Here is a 22,646-nt window from a genome sequence, read left to right as displayed (position 1 = left end):
CTGTGTCAGTGGCATCAGGGTTTCAGAAAGGTAGCAGGAAATGAGCCAACCCTGTTTGAAGTTACAGAGTATCTGTCTTCTGTTTTTTAAAAAAGGAAATCCAACTCTTCTATTAAAACACTGAATAAAGGATTGTATTATATGATTTCTAGGATTTTATTTGCATTTTTTTGACTGAGCAGTTAACCAGTACTTTTATAGACCTATCTCCTGTAAACTAATATTTCATTCTTGACTGAGAAAAGTTATTCTGTCCAGCAAATTCAAAGCTCTGTTCTAGATTTTATAGGGAAGGGCAACAGACCTGTTGCAGAATATGTGTATCTTGCTCACTAAGCTTTGTGCAATACCTTCTCCCCTTTCCCAGGTTGGGTCCTCCTGTGTCAGTCACCAAAAAATGAAGGGTGATGGATGACACAGAAGGTAAGTAAAAATACCTTGTCACAGCAACGGGTTAGTGTTTGTGTCTGAGCTAAGTGCTGTGCCTAGGGCCTAAACAGTCACTTTACATGGCTTTATGAGTTGGCAGAGGGACATGCAGGACAGAAAGAATTGCTGTCACAGAGTTGTAGAAAGATGTTATGTTGGAAGGGACTTCTAGAGGTCACTTGATTCAACTCCTTGCTTAAGAGAGGCATCTTTCCTTTTGTTGTCAGTTTATGAAAGGGAAAAAAAAAGATCATGTACATTCATTCAGATACAGGTCTTTTCTTTGTGCCATTATCGGAGAGAGCTGCTGAAAAGAAGGAAAAAACTGGTATTATGGGCCCTTTGTCAGTAATAACTAGCTTTTAACCCTGACTTGACTTCATCAACTATCATATTTTTCATTCTAAAGATCAGTGTTTCATGGGAGCTGTAAAGCTAATAAAGGTTGTGACAGTATCAAGATAGCTGATATGACTCATCCTGTTTAGTGTCTCTTGATGGCTCAGACTTGGAAGCTGCAACAAACTGTGTGTCACTGACTCGCTTTGGCTGGGAGGATCAAAGTGCTGTTTGAGAAGGTGATGCTGTAAGAAGTCCTACAGGCTAAAGTTATGTCAGCACATCCAGGAGAAATTTCTCTGGGCTAACACCTGCACTTAACATTACAGGAGAATAACTGATCTCTGACATTTTTTCAGTGGTCAGCTAGAGCTTGACACCTATAGCCTGGGGAACAGGAAGCAAAGATTTAATTATCCTTCCCATTGTGAGGAAGAACTTCCAGAATTTAAGTGTTTACCTCACCCAGCCCTGAGGTGCTGAGATTTGTAGCTGTGGAATTCTCTCTCATGCTGCTAACCATACAACTCTGAGTTTTTCATAAGCCATTTAAAGAAATCCTTGTGTGAAGTCTGCTTTTGGGAATTTGGGGGATTTGCCACTCTGGCAAACTTTGAGAGTTCATTTTTAATGGATTGGTCAAACTTTGAGGAGAAGATGACATAACTGAATCTCTTGTTTTCTCCCTGACCACAAAGAAGCCCATCAGGTGTCTGTTGTTCTAACTCTGTACTTTGGCATTCTTAGATATTGTCAACCCTGTTAAAGTAATTCTGTATTCAACTCCAGCACTCCACTTGGGGACTAGGTAATTCATTATGTGAGTACTGTAAATACTGTTACTACCAAATACAAGAGTTTCCATTCTAGACTTGATTATCCTGAATGAACATTTAAAAACCTTTTTTCATTTCTTATCAAGAAGTTAATAGGTAAATCAATTACGATACAATTGTTTTAGATAGAAATTCCAAGAAATATTATTCCTCTGCATAAATGAAGTCAGTAGGAAGGAAAAGATGCATTGAATGCAGTATTAGGAATTATGCCATAATACACTTATCCACAAACTTTGCCTTACACTTGAAAAATAATCTTCATCTACTCTGTGACGTATTTTTTGTCCAATGCTACAGTGACAAAAACACCTTGTTACTGCTTTTCCAAATACTGCACACTGCATCATACAGGAAAACACTGTCAATCTGGAAGCAGAGTCTTTACTTCTTCAGTCTTTTCCAGTTCCAGAAGCTGTAGGTGTTGCAGCAATACATGACAGACAATTGTAAGATTCTGTCTGTTCGTAAGCCAATGCAATCCAACCATGACAGTTGGAGAATGCAATAGAAGGAAAGCTTCCAGGCAGAAGCAGGAAAGAAACGTGCTTTTTAACATGCAATTTTTTCTCTGAGTCTGAAAAATAAGTCCTGTCTTTACTTGTAAATGTTTTCTTAATTTTGGAAAGATAGAATTTTTTAACAGAGTGAGCCTTTTCCAGTGCTCTGGCTATTCCACCATTCTTACCCCTATTTTCTATAATCAAAGGGCAATATTTTAAACTGTTTCAAACATTGTACAATTTACTGTCGGGGCTTCGAGGTTCAACTTGAGGAGAGAATGTTCTTCAAAGAGTACCACAAACCATGACCCCACCACAGAATCTGCATGTGTGTGTTCATCTGAGTGGAACGGGCAGCACGCTCTGACTGGAGATACTGGTGTCACAGGCATGACTGTTACATCCAGCAAACACAAGTTCTTAGTATAAATTCAGTTTCTTAACAGAAGCAAGGTCTATGTAAGAGAGCAAAGAGAGGATTATTGCACATCTTCACTAGTTTAAGATCACTCAGCCACGTAGCTTAAGCCATGGATTGTCACTGAAGGTGTTCGATATTACCAAGAAACAGTTTTAAGGAACAGAATTAACAAGCATAGAGGGTAAGATCTGCAAGGATTATGCTTCTTGTTGAATTGAGTACTTATATGTTACTATGTATGCTTCACAAAATGTGCCAATATAAATGTTACATTGCTAGAGACATTTTAAAATTCCTGCTTAGGAAAAGTTTTCATAATATTGTAGGTTATCAAGTCATGCATTCTGTACATTCCAAATTTGTGTCTATTTAGTGCAGTAGTAACACCATACTGTGCAAGGTTAAGGCTGGTTAATAGTATTAATAACATAAAAGAAAATATTTGAAAGATAATTAAATTACAATATTAATTTATTTATGGGAGCATGGCTATATTATTTTTAGTTTTGTCCTGTTCAGCTCGAAGGACCTCAAAAACTGTCCATGATCAGAGGAAGAAAGCACTCCTCCATTTTTAATCTATAACCTGCTTACTCCTGTTTTTAAAATATGTAGAATAAGATTTTGCTTTGCTTTTCAAGTGCCTCAGGCTTTGCTTCAGGCTTGGGATAATAGCTGAGTGCCTTAATGCTGTTAGCTGTGCCTCACAGTGCTCCACACAACCTATCTGATGGCTGTTTCCAATAATCCTGCCTCGATTTGTCAGTGAGCCCATGTTCTGTTAATGTAGTTCTTTATTCAATAGGGCAAGAGCATGAAGCTCCTTCCTTAAAAAAATTGCCCAGTGTTACCTGGGAGAGCTAGATGTATTCAACAATAGGTAAGAAGACTGTTGGAGAGTCCAAACTAGAGATGTAAATCACAAGTTTTGCCTGAAAACTGTGTCCTCACAAAGCAATGAGTCTCTTACTATAACCTCAAGATAAACAAAACCCTGTCATTGCTGTTAGGAGTGTGGACATATGACCTTGCTCACATTACACTTTCTCCTTGCTGGTGGAAAGATCTGACATATCACATAAATGCTATTCTTTTAATAGTGGCTTCTACTGAAAGGTTTATCATTCCTGCTTTCCCCAGAAAATATTTCCGTTTCCCTCTTTAAAACCAACAAGGTGATAATATATCTTTTGCATGCTGAATTCCAATAGTAATGTTAATAGCTTGTTAGTCTGTAGTCACACAGTATTTCTAGATTTTAAAATTATTAATTTTTTAAGAGGTCAGCCTGCAGGATAAATCACTCTCTAGTACTGTGTCATGCTGGTCCTCAGGTGAGTGTAACTCGGCTTATAAAACAGGGAGACATCTAATCTTAAACAGGACTGCAACAATGGGCCTTTAAATGGCTTCTCCTTTGATCCTTGGAGACTGCATAAGAAGCTCAGGGTGGATCAAACCTTCCCAGTGAAACCTAGAAGTTACCTGGTAATTAGGAAGTTTCTGGCAAACAGGGATGACATTGGGGATCAGATTTCTCCGGTGGATGGATTATCCTTTGTCATGAATACATTTGGGAACAGAGAATGGGTATGTAAAATCATGCAAAACAGGCACAAAGGATGGAAGGAAACAAGGCAAATTAGAAGTTGCAACTTCTGCTTTTGCCTCTGGTCTAGAAAAAAAATATGCTGTCCTTGAGTTAGGCAATCATAAGCTTTGTGCTCATTTCTTCAGAAACTTGCATTTTGTATTTCTGGAGCAGACAAGCTGGGATAGGGCTGCTATCATGCACTGCCTCTGCAACACTAATGAAAGCATATGTCTGAGTTAGACCAGGTTCCTCAGGTCTCCATCTAGAAAAAGACAGACACTACATTTTTACTTTTCTGCTATGTCGCCAAAATAACACTAAGTAGGGATTGTGAGGTGCTCAGGTGTATTGTTTTGCACCTCATCAACTGCACTGTGATGCAGGCAGTGATGCCCTTGCTTATTTCTTTTATAGTTGCTAACTGTTAGAAGAGGTTTTCAAGGCAGTAGAGATTTTAGAGATTTTATACATTCTTATTGCTATGTCAGATCAGAGCTGTACAGCTCAGGCAATGCTAACTTTGCATACTGCTTCCTTTAGCAGTCATACATGTCTCTGCAAAGGTCACTGGAAAAGAGAAAAATACCAGAGGTTTCGTGAAGTGAGATTATATAATTTGAGCACAGACACAGGATTGATTACCACCATTTAATTAAATTATCTGCTAAAATGAGGATAATTTAAGTATACCAGTTATATGTGGTAAGTCTAAATGAATTAAAAATAAGAAGTGCTATCTATCTGCTTTTTGGTATATACATTTATAAAATTCTTCATCTGTGTTGAGAAGTCTGGATTCAGATTTGAGCCAGCTAAGATATTAATTCAGTTCAGGTACATGTCCAGGATGCAAATATTATGCAAATATCATGCTAAACAAATCTGAGACTCTAATCTGTTTGAGAATGATTGCAAATCTAACATGATTACTGCATTAAATTAGCTCTACACTTCTGATTATTTCATCATAGAATTATTATGAATTATATGTATGAGAAACATACATACTTTTTAGAAATGTTTCATTTTAATTGAATTTACCTGTGACTAAAAGAGTGTCAGCTGCCTACTCATTACAGAGAAGATATGACTGGAAGATTCTATTTTCATGACATCTTAAATCAAAGAAATGAATTCTAGCAAAGTAGGCATTTATTAATGCCTCAGTCAAACTGTATCTACAGAGATATGATTAAGTAAAGTTTGAGGAAAATGGGAATGGCCTTTCTTTTACAATTATTCTTTCAATACATCAATGACAAGCTTTTTAAGTTATTTAGCAGAGTATTATTTTCTCTGTGGGATTCCATTTTTTTGTGTTTCATCATCTTTATTTCTTTTAATAATGGTTTTAAAAAATGAAAGCAAACAAGTAAAGATGCTTTTGGAGCTAGGTATGTGAAAATGAGCCTGACTTCACTTGCTAGGAAAGAACATTAAAACAATTCTGCAGCTTGGTTTCACTACAATGAAGGAATATAAGAAAGCTGAAGAGTTTCCCTGTAATTCAGTCTGAATTTTATATTGCTTTGGGTACACAATGTAATTTTCATGTCCAGTCACAGAGAGCCTCTCAGCTTGTATGCCAATACAATGGTACAAAGAGTACATATAGATGTTAGTCTGATGGGATGCAGAAAAAGGTAGGAAAAGACAGGGCAACTTTGAAACCCTAGTACTCTCTCTCCATGGGCTTGTCTGTGGCACAACATTTGCTCTTTAGCTAAAACTGCTGGACCTGAGAGATTTGTGCATAACTAATACAGTGAAAAGTATCACCAGCAATGAATTTCAGCAAAAAAGCCTTTCAAGGGGGAAATAAAGCACTTAGGTCAGCCAGTCCAAAGGAGATGTTTCACGTTCTAATTAAAAAAAATAAAATAGTCCTTTGACAACTAAGTTCAACTTCAACTTTGCTGCTTATCAAAGTATGTGGCTTGACTTTTTTATTAGGATTTATATTAGTAATGCTGAGATAATAATGGAGTTTCTATTACCTCTTCTCTGAGGTATTTTGGAGCACCTTATAGTCAGACAGATGCCTTCTGAACAGGCTGGGTTGTGGAGAGCTGCTATGATTATCAGCTCAGGGAGTGTATGTTCTTATTTTAACTTCTTCATAGTTTTGCTTAGCATCTTGGCAACCTCTATCGAAATACAGTAACAAAAGTAAAGCATCCAGCAAATAGAATATCCTCCATCTCTGCTCCAGAGCCTGGAGATCTTTCGGTAGAGACTTTCTGGGATTTTTTCCCCTCCTGTTTCCATTATCCTTGTCTTATGACTACACTTCTTTACACAGATCACTGCAGTCCTCACAAGGAAGATCCTCTAGACACGATTTCATGTTGTGCCAGTCAGTCAAGATATCTTATAATGGGGGTAGACAGAGGCAAAGGATAAGATTTTCCCCTTCATGCATTTCAGAACAAATCTAGTTAATGTATTTGAGAACACACAGGTAACTTGTCCTTGCCACAACGTCCTTAGTAAGTGAAGGACAGAGGCCTTTTCTTGTAGGCAATCAATGTACTTACCTCTCTAAAGACCCAACATCTCCACTGTCATAATTTATATTATATAAATAGGATGGCAGTGATTAACTAAAACTGCCTTTCCAATCAGTTAGGTGCATACTATCCTCAGTTATCCAAATGCATTTACAGGATATGTTTGTTCTTACTGAGTCATTTAAGACATTATTGACAAATTACTCCATAATAAGATCCTTACTTTAAAAAAGCCTCCATTCATTAAAGATAAACTTCATACACATACATATTTTTTAAACATATGATTAAATCCTATAGATTTTGCTGTCTGAATCATTTACATAGATTTTCAATCTCCAACAACTAAAGTGCTTTTTTGTCTCTGGGTCTAAGAGTGAATCTAATGAATTATCCTTAGCTATTGAGATAGAGATACTGTCCTAATTTGTTCCAAACTCAATTGATGAACTGGGGAGATAGTCTGAATTGAGCTAATGAAAATTCGTAGAGACATGATTGGAAAAGCTGGAGTACTTGTCCTGTTTATGTGTGTGTAGCCATGTCAGAAATTGATTTCACCGGAAAAAGAGAAATGAGGAATTCTGAAAATGAAATTTTTCCAGAAAGTTACTGTAATTAATTTTTAACTTCCTCATCAGTTATTAAGAGGAGGAAAGTTTGTACACAGAGTTGTTTCTGAAGGCTTACTAGATCACATTGTTAGTCAGAGAAAGAAGTTAATAAAAGTTTCTCCTTGGAAGTTAAACTGTTCCTCTGAAAACTATTTTGTTTTCTTGAATTGTTACTGCTTTGTGCAACTCCTCTGTGATTTGTTGCTTTCTCCAAAATACAAAATTCAGTATGTATTTAATAATACAAAAAAATCTGCCCTGAATTCTTTTTTCCTGGCCTTGCAGGCTGCCTTTCATAATTTGATTGCTACTGGGAGGCAGGCAGTGCACGTGTCTGTGTGTGGAGGACAGGCAACACTTGAGCCCTAGGGAAGAAAATTACATCTTCCTGATCTAGTATTTAAAAATAAAAATGTCATGTCCTGTAGGATGTTAACAAGTGAGGTGCTGTGGACAGATTTGCTCCTCCTTTCACTTCAGCTTGTCCCACCTTGTCACTGTTTACAGGTTTCCACCTCTGGTATTGTGCTTCAATACCAGCTACTCTGTTTGAAAGGGAAACCTTTTGAGGGTGGGTTTGATTTCACAATGCTAAAGCTTTAAATGACAATACTCCAGCACGGATCTGACTCAAACCTTTCTCTCTGCAGAGGAGGCTGTAGTGCCTCAGAAATGTGTGCAAGCTTGGGAACAGCAATGAACTGTTCTATACCGGAATAGACAGAGGGAGGGCAACTGCAAACTCAAAAGGAAATGTAAGGCAGAGATTCAGCTGGGGAACACAAGAGTTTTGATGTTTGGTGAAAATGGCAAAAATGGACGGACAAGTAGGTCAGGCAGACAGGAAATTTCATATAATGATGTAACAGTGTAATCTGGAAAAATGGGCAGTAGTTTCCCAATGTGAGGACCAAGCTTTTAATGAACGTCCATCAGTATTTGTCATGTCAAACCAAGTAATTTTTCAACAAGCTGATTTGGATTAGATCTCTCTTTTTTTTGTTTGTTTCTTTTTGTTATGAAATACTGAGATTGAAAAAAACTCCAAAGAAAAACCAATGTTAATGACATTGTAGTGCACAAGAATCTTGCAATACAAGTTAATCTGGGTGGGCCAGCCTTGCTGATTTAAGAGAAAACCCTGGATGGACATCACACAGATGGAAAGAGATAAGAAAATAAACCCTCATGGTTTCAAGGGTAAATTCTGGCTTGTTGTAAGAAGAGGAGGCTAAATTACATGTTAAACATTCACTATCTCTAGGCAAATACAAGTTCGAAGAAAATTAAGCAGCAAATCCATTCTAACGCATAAAATTATTTCTACCATGAATTATTTGCCAGTTGCCTCTTGCTTCCATTCTGTCATAAGTTGAAAGTAATGTTTAATTATCTCAATATCACCCTAATAATGAAAATCTCAAACACATCCAAGAAAAATTGCAAAGGAGGAAGCTGGTTTTAAAAATAAGTTAACTAAGCAAAATATTTCAATCCAAAATTACTTGCCTGTTAATATTTTTTTTTTCACACTGTCTTATAATGATAATGTCAATTTAAACTAAATATGTATGCAAATTAATGAATTGGCCTTTCACTCTACCTTGGGTTACAATGGGGCTGCATGTGAACTGAAATATCAAAAAATGCTCTATCTCCCAACCCCAAGCAATTATCTGTTCATATGCAGGGAGTGAAAGCAGTAAGTGCTTCAGATGCCTCCTCCCTGGAAGTGTCCAAGGGCAGCTTGGACAGGGCTTGAGCAATCTGGTATAATGGGAGGTGTGCCTGCCCATGCTAGCGGGGTTGGAACTACATCATCTCTTAGGTCCCTTTCAACATAAACCATTCTATGACTTTATGATAAGTATGTCAGGGCCCTGAGGGCACTAACGTGCCTTACTAGCCCTGACTGCCCCCCAGCAGTTCCCCTCACCCTGTCCATGGCCTAGGACCCTATTCCAGCCCAGCCTCGGGCTGTTGGTCCCTGCCCCAGGGACACAGTAGGGTGCTGGTTTCCAGCTCCCCACAGACTTGCCCTGCTCAGCCATGAGCCATGGCCTGGCCTGGCTTGGCCTGGCCCCAGGGAGCTGGCTGATGCCAGGCCTTCTCCCCAGTTCACTGGTCTGCCCTGCTCCCTGTCTGGGGTGGTGGGATGGGACCTGGCTGCTGAGGTCCTGCCCAGCAGCACCCACTGCTTCTGGCATCCCAGCCCCAGGCAGAAGCCAACCCTTTTACCCTCCTGACCCAGTCTTAAATAAGGATAAAGTCTCGCAGAGTGGTCGTTCTGTATAAAAATCCCCTAACACATACATGTTGCTGAAATAAGATCATATTAAGGCTTTTGGCCCTACTAAAGGCTCCTCACCTTTCCTGAGCACTGAATGTCATTCTCAGTACAGGCATTTTGTGTTGTGTAAAGCAGCTGCCTTTTATATCATGCATTGTGAGCACATAATTCTGAAAAGGAGAGAAATTAAATATCTGGGTAGTTCTGAAAACAGATGGAGAGAGTCACAGTATCAGGAGGAAAAAAAAAAAAAAGTTTCTTTTAAATCTGTCTAAGCACCTATAATGTAGTGTGGATGTATTCTTCATACTTAGATTAGGTGTTCTGTCCTGACTTCCTTGCTACTTGGGCTTAGAAAAATGTGTAATAAAGAAAGGTCATTTTTGGAAATTGGAATCTACTTTCAGCCTATGTAAAATTTGCTCTTCAATTTTGTTTTTGAAGAAGTTTGTATGTAAAATAGAATGGTCCAAATAATACAGTGTGCTTGAAAAACAGAAAGCTAATGTCAAAATCTATGGTTCAGTAGCATGTCTTTCTGGCCAATCCAGAGCTTTTCTCTGAGATAACTAAAAGACCTGTTAGTGAAGATTAACAATTCAAAAATTTGTGTGATATCTGGATATCAAATCCAAGTTCAATGAAATTCCTCTCACACTCTCTTTTTGATCCTTTTTCGCTTCTCATCCCACTAAAAAGTAATAAAAGAATTATTTATTATATAAGATATATCCAAGGCAGACTTTTAAAAAGTACTATTTGCTATGTGTAGCTCCCTTTAAGCTTGGGACCCAGTTAATAGGCGGGGAGAGATGCATAGTTTTATGAACTTATTTACCCCATTTTTTTTCTATGAGTTACACAGATTTTCTTCATCCTGATTTAGAGGAAAGTTATTTTTTCTTCCAAAGGGGTACCTTTCCTGGATTTCCTTGTGAGTTTAAACCCAAGGACCGAGTAACTTTCTGCTGAATTTTCTCCATGTGTTTTGTTTCTCTAGACAGAATTCTGTCATGATGTGTCATGCAACCTCTCAGATCAGGAACCACTGAAAATACTTCATAGTTTTTTTTCTGGTAAAAAGTAGTGCTTTTTTTCTTTTTTTTTTCTAGAGGTTCCTCATGTTGAAATCCTGTTACTTTTGAAATTGACTTGATTGCTATTAAGTGGTGTAACTAAAATACAAGAAGTTGCCTTGTGATCTGTCACCTGTATAAGCACTGGTGCCCTGCGAGACTCAAATGCACTATCCACAGAAAGTATTAATATAAGAGAAATGCTGAAAAGGGATCATTATGGCTTAAAAACATGTCTGAGAGCATTCCATGTAACCTTCTATTAGACTGAAAGCACAACTAAATTTTGCAACATGCATTTTACTAATGACATTCTCTGTATAAATTACCCACTTTTAACAACAGTAAAGCGATTTCCATAGAAGTTTAATTTACTTCTTAGTAATTTATTTAAATGGGTCATAAAGAAAATAAAATCACTGACAATTTCAAAGAAAAGCAGCCAAGGTAAAGGGATTACTTCCTTGCTAGCCATATTCTACTAATGAATTGGGTAAAAAGGTGTGCAGTTGTACTGCTTTGATTGTCCTTGCACAGCAATTCCATTTTAATTGCAAGTTAAATGGAAGAATACAATCTTGGATGCCACAAAGCACATGTATTAAATATGTTAAAACAGACAAAACCCCCACATCTTCCACACTCCATAATCGTTTCATTTTATACCATAGAATCTCTCTGGTTTTCAAATACAAAAGGAATTAAAATAATAGAGGGGGAAAAGAAGAATGAGAATGACAATAAAATTAATGATAACAAGATAGCATCATCCTAGAAGTGTGAAAAAGAGGGCTGCTTTTCTCCTTTCCTTCTCAAACTGTGCTACAAACAAAAGAAACAGAACTTCACATTTGAATCAGGAGAGAAGTTGGGGGTTTGGTGGGTATTTTTTCGAGGTGAGGGGGAAAGATGGGAGAGAAGGGAGGCTTTTCTGTTTCCTCCCAGAGACGCTGCTGACAATTGTGTAACAGCCTGCTATGTAAAATTTGCCAACTGTGTAACATCCTGAGATGCTGTTGGTATCAAATCCTTTCTGGGCAAACCTCTCTGGCTGACCTCCTGAAGCAATGCCCTGGAATCTGTGGTGATCTAGCAACAAGGGGTTACTTTTACCGCTTCTCTCAGGCAATGCCAGGAATGTGTTAGGAACTGAGTATTTCTCAGTATCCTTGCTGCTGATGCTGCCCAAAAGCTTGTGTAAATCCAGCTAGCCTCTTTTATTTGGAGACAATTCTGGACTATGGCCATTAGGACACTGGCTATGCAGAATTCATGCTTTCTATCACCTACCTTGTAAATAAACACTGTATTTTAATCCTGAAGCTGTCAGGCAGTTTACCAATCCAATACTGTCTCTACTTTCAATCTGTACAGAAAGAACAGCTATAAAATAAAACTGAAGACTGCAAGGAAGCTGAAGGATGGGTAAGTAAGAAGATAGCAATCTGTTTTAGAAAATGCAGACTCTGAAATCAAGTGTATCATTCAGGTGTCAGCAGCATGAGCAGGGGAAATGTGATGGTGTAAAGTGTGATAACAGTTCTTTTTCTGTAATACTTGTTCCCTATCAGATATGCTCGTGCCTCCCCATTATATTTAGACTTGTACTGTGGGCAATTTTAGGAGCACTTTAGTGAGCATGCTTTCTCTGTTAAAGAATACACAGAGGGTAGTGTAAGATGTGAGATAACGAGAGTACTAAATATAGAAGTGCTTTAGTGCTTTAAGTCCATAAAAGTGAGACAACAGAACTTCCTCCTCATAGAGTACTTTTCTTCTAACTTGTTTTATTTTACATGTGCTACATGTGAAATGTGTCTTAAGAGGAAAAGGACTTTTTTCTGTGGCTTGTTTTACTCTCTTCCTGATGGCATCATGTGCATTTGTGTGAGGTGAGTCTGGGAGAGCTGCCCAGACATTCATCTGGTTATGTTCATCTTCAGAACAACTAGTGCTATTTTGTTCATACTACCTTACAGGTAGGAAAAAAAGTTGCATTTTTAGAAAGCCTGTAACATAGTAAACAATATTTTGTGATCACTTAGGTGTCTTCTCAAATTTTCTGTTTAGTTGCCTGTATTCTAAATAATCTGATAGTTTTGAAGTGAAAGAAAAGTTGTGAGTTGGCTTGTCCTAAATAGTGAGTTCACTTTAGATCTCTGTAACTTTCAGGATGATCAATGATTCTAGCTACTCAGTTTGACACCTTAGAAGGGCCGCACTTCAGCTATTTTGGAAGGAAGTGTGATTTTGAAAGCATTTAATGTAGTTATCTCTCAGTGTCTCATAACTTTAGGAGTAAGATTGTATGGAAAGAAAGAGAGTATGTTTTTTTTTGTGTGCACTGCTCTAGCACAGAAAGGTTTCCTGAAATAAATGGGTTTTAAGAAGAGCAAGAAAGTGGCTGGATGGGGATGAAGAGAATGAGCATCTACTGCTGTATCTACTGGCTTGTTTTTTAAAAAATCAGTATTTTGGTGAAAAAGATGTTGTGGTTATAGATAACATGAAAAATGTTATACACTGTTTTATAGTAAAAGCTTTGTGTTGAATGGAATGTTTCTCATGGCTTTCCCGAGAATGCTGACACTATATACTGGGTAAAGAGAAGATTTTGGAAAAGGAGCTGGCAAATGAGAAAGACTGCTGAGCTACTGAAAAGAGTGAGTCAGGGGTGCTCGCTGCAGAAACATTCAGCAATAAATATTCTGTTTTCATTCTATTTGGCCTCCTGCTGCCAGCCAAAAGTTCAAGATGTGGATGTAGAACAGAGGTAATTTGGAATGGAGAGATTTCTATCTGCTTTCTCCAGGACGAAAACTGATGGCTCACTTATACTATAGCCATCAAGTTTTGGGGGAGGGGAGGAGAAGAAGATTTAAATCTTTGCTGAGCAGGTCATTGTCATGTATTTATTTTGCAGAGAGGAATAAAAGGATGGTAATTTGCTTGTTCTGCTGTTATAGAAATTTTCTGATGTACGTCTCAGGAGATTTTGTTTACATTATTGCATGTGGCTTTTTGTACTGTTTACAAGATACTATGTCCAAACTCTAGCATGAGGATATGCATGAAATCTGAGCTTCAGTGGGAATTCTTCTCCTGACTTTCAGTAGAATCAAGATCTCATCCTGACTGCTACTCATTTCTATCTCCATAAAATGTTATTGTCCTGACAGAGTGAAGCTTATTGACAGATTAGCATTTACTGTAAGATTCTGTGCTCAGTGGAGTACAAACATTGAAAGGTTTTCATTATTCTAAATTTATTTCTTTCTTCCTGATGATCTTAAATAAGTCTCTAGGGGGCTCAAAACCAAAGTCTGCTGTTTTCTTCCCATATTTTTGTACACACTTTTGTTTTCCTTTACTGCATACAAATTTATTCTATTGTTTGGGTTGTTCAGAAGAAATATCCTAATGTAGATCGATGGTTGATTAAACTACAGCTGGCTTTTAAAAATGTTTATAAAACCACAGCATGCTTATAAAAAGAAAACACATATAGAGTTCTATGAATTCTGAAATCAAATATACAAACTAAAATGTGGGAATTGTTCTTTTGCTCTCTGGTGCTAAGTTTCATAGTGTTTTATTAGCAGTTTCTATATTAATAGAAAATATTAACTATTGCGTGATATTGCTAATCTTCACTGCTTGTTTTCAAATAATTTTACTGCAGGAAATGGAAGAGGAAATGTTAGGTAGGAGGAGTGGTGGATTTCAGGCACTTGTGCTGTGGTTGTTAGTAATAGGTTGCCTGACAAGCAAGGTTATGTTTTCTGATGTTGTGATAAACTGCTATTTTTAAGATGCCAGATTTAGTCCAAAAATCTGAGTGGGGAATTTTATCCCAATACTTCATATCATCAACTGTGAAAACCTCCAGCTCTCAGTTGTTTTCTGTTTTCCTGCCCATCACAAGCAAGATGCCATCACTAGTTGGAAATCTTCTTCCAGATGGTCTATGTAGGTTTAATTCTGAGTTTGTCTGATGGAAGGAGTAGTGAGTGACAGAGCACTCACTAAGGTGATCTCTAGCTTGTGACTACTGTTTTCTTGAGTAAATAGAGCAAGGTGTTTAATCAAGCAATGAAATGCCAGAATCACACAGCTCTACAAGTCTCAAATGGCATGATCCCACAAACATTACTGATGCTGTCTGGTCATTTGAGCCTGTCATTTCACCAACGTACATGGTGTGAAATACTCATTCTAATTCTCTGCTAGGGACCCACAGGAAGACTCAGACACTGCCAGTGATTGGATGCTTCATTTACCCATGTGAATATTTCCAGTGACTTCAGTGGGACTAACTACAGTAGTTGTTACATCTGTAATTCTAGAATTTGAGTGTGCCCTGCAAATTGCCTTTCAGTATTTGTGCAGAATTCAGAGGTTTGCTTGTGTTTGTCATTTAATCCTCACCCAGGTAAGCACAGTGATGTTGCAGTGGCCTGTTGGATTTTTTCAGGGAACACTGTATTTTATGTGTTGTTCCAGACACATATACATCTTTCTGAATATTTAGAGAAATGTATATGCATGAGGAAAAGTTAAATAAAATAGTGAGTTAAAATGCAGGTCTATTCCGTAAAAAGGTAGTAAACTTGGGCCTAATAACTCTTGATAAAAAAGCTTTTAGTCAGGCTACAGGTCCCTCAGTCTCGCCATCATTTGTTTAGCTTTGCTCTCAGAAAGACAACTCAATTGCCATGTAAGAATGATGCCTTTCTGTCCCTTTTCCCTCAGACAGTTTGGCTGACAAGTAATCTGTTTTCTACAAAGTGGAAGAATGGAAATACATAGCTACATATCTTCAATAGTCAGAGCCAGGTTCTCTACACAGCCTTAGAAGTGACCCTCAACCTCTGAAGGGCAGGGGATTGAAGAGAGAAAACCTACCATGTTCATCTCTGAGTCTTCCCAGGAACTATTAGGGCCTCTACAATATCTGATATTATACTTGTTGACCATATAACCATATCTTAGCAACACACGTGTCCTTCAAAGTTTCTACTCTCATTTATGTCAGTTCAGCTGTTTCATCTTTTATTTCTTTCAAACTACATGATCAGCTGCTAAAAGTCTCATAGATTTTTAGGAGAAAAGCTAGAAAAGCTATAGATATATATTTATAGGACCTATTGTTCCTGCAATGTGTCCCTCTCCTCCAGTCAGCTCAAACCTCAGCTGTAACTTCCAATGTTTTCCCTCCACAAAGACAGTGGGGAGGTCTGAAGAGAGCCCTCATGTAATTTAGCAAATGGTATAGCCTATTCTTGACTTTGGAAGTTCTATAATTTAGCCTGTAAACACATAAAACGACCCTCCCAAGCACTACAGTTATGGTCCAGTAATTCCTTCCTTCTGTACAGATGTTTTGTCCTCTGTAACAGGACTCTGGGAAGATCCTGGAATGCTGGGTGGTTAAAGTGTGAGACTGGTTACATTCTCTAAAAAGGGTTTGAATGGGGACAACCTAGGACACGTGTATTGGAAAAGATGAAGTCAAGACTGGATTGAACCAAGCACACATGTTAGATAGTGTTAGAATGCCAGCCTGTCAGGTAAGGGGTGCAGGAGGTGCTTCCCAAGTAGCCAGGCTACCCCCTGAAAAAATATCCAGTATGTCTTGGTAAGTGTTTGGAACACACCGTACACATAAGTATACAATACATAGTAACAAATAAGTCCACTCACTGCTTAAAATTACATGAGAACTGGGCAAACAGACCATACAAAGAAGAAAATGGTAAAACTCTTAAAATATTTGGTGGAGAAAGATGCCTGATGGCTGTGATATCTTGTGGGGATTAAAGACTAAAAAAGGCTTGAGGCTTTTCACAGAAGCACAGTATGTTCAGAAGGAAGAATACTTTCAAGTTTGGCTCCAAATATTGGAAATAGATTTGAAGAGTAGGATTTTTCAGAAATGTCAATGAATCCATAAGTTATTGAAATGCTGTGACCTCTGCTAAAAAACCAAAAGACTAGGTAAGCATTCCCCAAACTGTTTAATAATTAAATGTGTGTTTGAAGTGATTTTTTTTTTTTTTCCACTGCCTGGCTAAATACATGTTTGAATTGAAAATTATATAACCCTGTAGAAAAAAGGCTATGGCACAGTCTAATCTCATCTTATGTGCAGAATGGTTACAGCCAGGATCACCTTTAATACAGCTATTTTAGCCCTAATGCTGTGTGAGTGCTCTTTGCTCAGCTTGAGGAATTGCTGCCTGTGAATTGTAAAAAACTAGAGCAATTTTTATTTTTTTTTTTCCTGTTTGCAGCTCCCTCTAACAATTTTGAATGGTACAATTGAAGGACAAGCTTGGCTGACTGGGATCACATTTTAGCTTTGCTTTATGTGCAGTGTGCAGGTCACTGTGAGCTGTTTCACTCAAGGCTACCTTCGAGAGCCTTGTTTAGAGGGAGATCTCTGGAAAAAAAGAATTGGCAGAGGAGGCTGAGAAGAAAGGAGAAGGGGGATGTGTAGAACAGGGATAGATACAGACTCTTCCACTAATCTAGAAAAACAGGAATTTAGGATTGAGTCTAATCCTTTTTAGCATGTGGCTAATGTGTGGAGGAAAATGTTCTTCGTACACTATTGCTGTCCTGGGGCTGTTGAACCAGGGAAACAGATATGACACAAATACAAAAGTGAGAGCTCAGGAATATGAAGCATTGATGGGCAGGGGAAGAACCAGTGTGGAAATCAGGATTGTAACTTCATAAAGAGTTTTGAGTTATTTCCATTTTGAAGCAGAATATCCCTCCCTTGACTCAAAACATTTTGCTTTTACAAGAAACAGGATATTTTGTTGATATTTCACTTTTCAAAATATTTTAAAATCTTGGAACAGAAGGGCATTCCAAATGAGAAATCAAAACATCTAATTCTGAAATTTCAGTCTTTTCAAAATACTAACTTTAATTCTTTTTTTTTTCTTTTAAATTAGTTGACTGAAATGGTCCCATTTCTGGTACATGGAGGATTTTTGTCTGCATTAACTTTGTTTCTTTTGTTTAGATTGTTTGTTTGCTTGTATGAATGTTTTTTGTAGAGACATCCAGACTGAAAAAGCTCACTTGGAAACCCTGACGACCACAGTCCTGGGTTCTGTAAACTGGTTGTTCCTTTGGAGCTACAAGGCTGTTAAGGAATCACTTGCACTGAATAGTGAGCATTCTTTTCAGAGCCAGCCTGGGGGTGCTCATACCACTGACTCAGGACCAGCCTAGCTCCATCTCAAACCATCACTCTTCAAGGCATTTGATATTTTTTTTACTTCAGAACCTTTCCAAGTTTTATTGAATAATATTCTCACAGTTACCTAGTTGCTCCAAACAGAAATAGGCATCTGCTGTCTTTAAGATTTCTGAAAACACATGTCAATATTTTATCTCTACCCTATGTAACTGTATGTAACTGTGTCTGTCCTTCGTTTAGTCATGCTGAGTGCTGTCTCCTGATAATTTAAACATATGTCATTTCTGACAAATCTTATCCAACAAAGTAGTTAGGAAAATCATTAGATTAAAAAAGAAAACAGGAAGAGACAAATGGAAAAGCCCACTTCTGAAAATGAACCCATTTGAACACGTGGTTAGTAAAAGCATAGGAAAAACACTGGCTGCAGCCATTTTCCACTGTATGATGTGGAGAACAGGTACTATACCTGTTGTGCTGATGCTGATGGCTAATTGATTTGTCATCCTTATGGTGGTTATCTTTAGAAATCTGGAGGATTAAAGATCTTTGACTTTTCTTCATCTTTTGCCTATAAAATGGTTCATCACACATAGACATTTTTTTCCTGTACTTTTGATTAAATATGAATAGAAAATATCATGAAACAAAGAGTGATCTTTGTGACTTAGGAGATGACCATCCACTGACCTGCCTCTTGAAGGGAATTATGGTGTCTGTATTTTTTTAGCACTTCCGGGTTTGTGGTTTTTTGGTTTTTTTTTTTTTTAAGAAATCTACAATTGAAGTGAGGTGAATCTTACCTCTTGTGTTTACTGCCTCAATTTGTCTATGCATGAAATCATTGTTGTTGCTCCTTAGGCTTTTGGCATGCTTTAATGTGGGCAAGACACCTGGGTTTGCAAATAGATCTCTTCTAGAGAGACCTGCTTTTGCAAATCAATTAAATAGGTACCCATCCACATCAGCAACTGAGTGCCTCCCTGATCACAGAATCACAGAATCACAGAATCCTACGGGTTGGAAGGGACCTCGAAAGATCATCTAGTCCAACCCCCCTGCCAGAGCAGGGTCACCTAGAGTACATCACACAGGAACTTGTCCGGGCAGGTTTTGAATGTCTCCAGTGAAGGAGACTCCACAACCTCTCTGGGCAGCCTGTTCCAGTGCTCTGTCACTCTCACTTTGACTGATGTCAAAGCCTACTCGTTTCAAGAAATGGAGCAGATGTGTTTTCTGTATTACAAAACAAAAATCAACTAGTGTTTCCCATACAATGCTACAGTCCTAAAAAGTAGATATGGCACTTAACATTGATGCTTTGGGTTTGAAGTCATACATAGAGCCAGGGATTTGGTTTCCTTCTATTCCGTCTCAAAATGTTGACTCAAAAATTTTTGTTAAGCATTGTGAACATTTTAAATGCTTTTCTGAGATCTTGCTCAATGCCATTGCTTTTCTAAGCCCAGCAAGTTGCCAAAACAGGAATTTTAAAAATATTGACTACAACATCTTGAGAAGCTAAGCCTTTTTTAAAGTTGGAGTAGGTGGACTTAGTTGACATACTGCCAGCTACAGTATCTGTACTATATGAAAGAAGACAAGCATTGATACACAGAGTGGATTAAGGCTAGAACCAGGAATCTGCAGATCCTGGACTTGGTCTCATTTCTGCTGTTAAGTAGTGTCATGTCTGGAGCAAGTCACATCCTTTTTGTCTGAGTATATGCCACTGTTCATGAATTAGGGAAAGTATTTACCTACTTCTTTCAAAGAAGGAAGTTTTATTTTCCTCAAGTGTTGAGGGTGTAAACCCTAAGGATTATGACCTGCACCTACGCATGTACATTTGGCACACATTAAAGTGCTCACAGCCTCTTAGCAGGAGTGGTTCTGGGCAGTGCAAGCCTTGGGGAAGTTATTTTGCACTTTGAGGACACGACAGGTTTGAACTGCAGAAAATCTGGTAAGTTTGGTCAGATTTCAAAATTTTAGACTTGTATTACGTTTTCCATAAACAGCTGTTTGAATTAATTTAGTCTCTTTATGTGTATCTTCCACACATACCATGGTTGGCATTAGTATCTCTGAAGCAGGGAACTTGAAACCTCCTTCTGGTGATGTTATGATTTCAGTTGCAGCTCAGTTATAAAACATAAATGTCTAAAAATACAGATTCTGAAATCTGTCTTTCTAGGGCAAACTTGAGAACAACAGCAGCGAACAATTAGCACTTCTAGAACACAGAGTTTCAAATACTTATAACAATCTCTTTGTCAAAACAAAAGCATGTATACCAACATGCAACTTAATGTCACTATTTTTTCAAAATATTATTTTTTTACTGCTTCTGTGCAAAAGGAATTTGGCATTCTGACACAGCGTTGCATTCTTGATCACTACGGATGTAATAAAATAGCTTGAAGATTCTTAAAAATGGATGCAACCAATTTCTTGGCTTTGCAACTTCTAGCATATGTAAAAGTAAACAACTCGATACACACCTTCTGTTTCTTTCTAGGTTTGAACACTCCATAACTATATTTTGGATTTTCAGTGAACCATATACATTCTCTAAAGTCTGTGACATGTTTCTTCTCCAGTTCCATATGTATCACCCAGGGTTTTCTTTCTGTAATATCTTCTCTCTTTTTTTCAGAAATATTTTTCTTCTGTATTTTCACTCTCCTTTTGGACCCTGATATATTGTTTTTTAACTTTGGGGCTGGATGCTACACTGAACCTGACCAACTGCTTTCACCTTTATCAGAGTTTCAGTTTACTTCACACCTGCACAGGAGGTGGATACAGCAAGAGCCTCAAAGGAACCACAAGATGAGGATAAATGGGAGCAGTCAATATGGTATCTACAATTCATAAAATATTAGGTGCATAATGACTGCAAATCTTGTAAATATCCTTTGAGGAGAGACTATTGTAGAAATATTACTGAAAACAGGTTACTTTGGGATGTTCAACATCAGCATAAGATGAGAGAAAGGTGCCAAGGGGGTGTTGTGAATAAGATTTAAGTGTATATATAAGCCTAGACATTCAGAAAAAGAACAGTTTTCAATGCACCATGCCTAGATCTCAAGTATAACTGTATCTGACAACTGAAAAAATAGCATCAGTGTCAAAATCTCTACATATACTGTAAGACAAAAATCACAAATTTGCATCCTAAACAGAGTAGTCATTTTGTAAAATGCTGGCCCAGCTAAGAAGGGAAATGTCCCCTGTTCCTTCTCACTCCTGTTATTCTCCTGCTTTAAGTGGAGGCCACTTCTAAATACCCACCTCTTGTCTGGAAAGATCACCTGTTTATCAAGTGACAAAAGCTGAGCATTCTGAGAATCCAAAGGACCAGCAGCAAGCAGAGCTAGATTTCCAGTTCACAGAAATCCTTCTTTGTGGCCCGTAGCTCCCTGGTGATGTTTCACAAACAATTCTTGAGGAAAGATTTTTCTGTCTGGGTGCACAGCAAAGTATGTACGTGGATTCTTAGCATTTGGGTGCACAGCAAGGTATGTATGTGGATTCTTAGCATTTTCTGAAAGAGAAGGTTCTCTTTTATCTGAAATGGACTATCTGGAAGCTTTGTAGTTGTTTATACTACTTTGGGACAAAGCCATGTATTTTTGCCTGATCACATTTGAGTTTGAAGATGGAAATCAAGGAAATATTAACAATTCTTTTATCTTTGAAACTTTCCATCACACTATGAACATTACAAAATCAAACAAAAAACCCCACATACCAAATCCTGAATATGTTTTAGAGGCTACTAAAGAAAACATACCAACCTACTGAAACCCAGCCTAAAATAAAGAGCATCTTTTTTTCTTGATGAGCCAGAACCCAGTGTAATCTGTCTGGTAGATATACATAAAGCTTATCGAGTTCATTTTATGTTTATCTGAAGTTGATCCATTTAATTATTTCTTCCATTAAGCAGCCCACTGCTGCTTTTTGCTGGTTGGAAAAAGTGCCAGTGTTACAGGACGTGGGATTAGAAGAAGAATAATTTTGATATTGGAGATTTATGTTTGGAGGCAGATTGCTTTTGAGCATGTAGAAATTTTTTATGCTGACACACATCTGTGCTATGAAATAACTTCAAACTCTGGGATGGCAGCAGATGTTACAGGCCAAAGAATCAAAACTGTTGGTTTTGGATTAAAAAAAAAATATCTTCCAGTGTTATTAGAAGAGAGAAGAAAGCACATGGCATAATATTTCAGTTTAATGGCATTGTTTGCAGTAAACCTGACATTTCAGTAGGCCGTTTTGCTGGGCAGAGAAGGATTTGATACATTGTTTTATATTACTGTGTCAAACTGGATTAGAACATAAAATGGAGAAATAAACTAAAGGCTTTGGGGATTGCTGGTTATGCAGTGTAATATGATGCACAAGGAATTAAAAGGAATGTGCTCTTCAGAAGTATGACAAACTCATCATGTAGCTGCGTGGACCTTCCCTTTTTCTAGTAGGTTACCCTGGTTTATCTCTCCTGTGCTGCACTCACTGCTGATCTACATCATGTGAATTTCCTTCAGTACGTTTGCCCAACATTTGTCTGTTTTCTTACTATTTGAAACAAGACATTCAAAGATACAATGATTGAAAACTGCAACAGCTGACACAGTCCCTGTTTGCAACCATAAACTGGCAAGCAGTGCTGAAACCTTTGCTAAAATTGATTTCAGGGATTCACTAACACTGACTGCTGGCCTGATCTGGAGAGCAGCCATGGGAGGATTCACTTCAACAGCTTCACTGAGTTGCCTGTAGGCTTTGGTTTCTGCTGTCAGT

At 37.8% G+C, this 22,646-nt stretch overlaps 1 protein-coding gene across 4 annotated transcripts in view; it reads right to left on the bottom strand.

Moving 5' to 3' along the window:
• SYT9 (synaptotagmin 9) overlaps positions 1 to 22,646 on the bottom strand; it is a 67,556-nt gene that overhangs the window by 5,097 nt on the left and 39,813 nt on the right. The gene's annotated exons all lie outside the window — the stretch shown is intronic.

This window comes from Apus apus, chromosome 5 (assembly GCF_020740795.1).
Source record: "Apus apus isolate bApuApu2 chromosome 5, bApuApu2.pri.cur, whole genome shotgun sequence".
In the NCBI taxonomy this organism is placed as follows: domain Eukaryota; kingdom Metazoa; phylum Chordata; class Aves; order Apodiformes; family Apodidae; genus Apus; species Apus apus.
Note: the sequence above shows the minus strand (reverse complement) of the source record. Positions and strands in the feature narration are given on the sequence as shown.